The sequence below is a fragment of the Penaeus monodon genome, chromosome 21, assembly GCF_015228065.2.
Source record: "Penaeus monodon isolate SGIC_2016 chromosome 21, NSTDA_Pmon_1, whole genome shotgun sequence".
Taxonomy (NCBI): domain Eukaryota; kingdom Metazoa; phylum Arthropoda; class Malacostraca; order Decapoda; family Penaeidae; genus Penaeus; species Penaeus monodon.
In genome coordinates, this window is record NC_051406.1 from 2,876,839 (window position 1) to 2,877,399 (window position 561).

Below are 561 nucleotides of genomic sequence, written 5' to 3' on the forward strand. Positions count from 1 at the left end.
CTAGCCTAGTTTCCCGTCAACTGCTGCTCACCATGAAACTGCAGAGTGTGAGGCTCAGGAAAGGTGAGTGATCTGACAAACAGGTCAAATGGACTAGCCCAAGGGTTACTGAATGACTGGTTGAGTTGTGAAGCAGAACCATCAAACACTTGCCTGTGACACGCACAGTTACATTTTCATATTATTTTGGTTAATAGAAAATAAATGATTTTGTTAGTTACTTTATTTCCTGAGTAATTGATTTTATAATACCTCTTGGTGTATATTTCTTGGAATATGTTTTTTGTGATTTATACTATACTTTATACATTATCTTTGTATGCTATAAACAGTATCCTGCTACCAGGTGTCTCCTGGTTTCCTGCATTTCACTGCTCTTTTCTGACACCCTCATTAATAACAAAAATGATAATATCCGTAGGTGCTGGGAACCACTGTTATGATGTTATAGTAGTGGCAGTTGTAAGTTAATGTAAAGAAAAATCTATGGAATATTTTCAAAAGATTAAAAACAAACAAATGACAGGCTACCAAGAACAAGAAACTGGCATAATTTCATCT

General features: G+C 35.5%; 1 protein-coding gene across 1 annotated transcript in view; it reads left to right on the forward strand.

The window, feature by feature from the left end:
• The window catches only part of LOC119586104 (synapse-associated protein 1-like), a gene marked incomplete at its 5' end in the record, with an annotated part of 123,898 nt that overhangs the window by 112,411 nt on the left and 10,926 nt on the right, over nucleotides 1-561 (forward strand).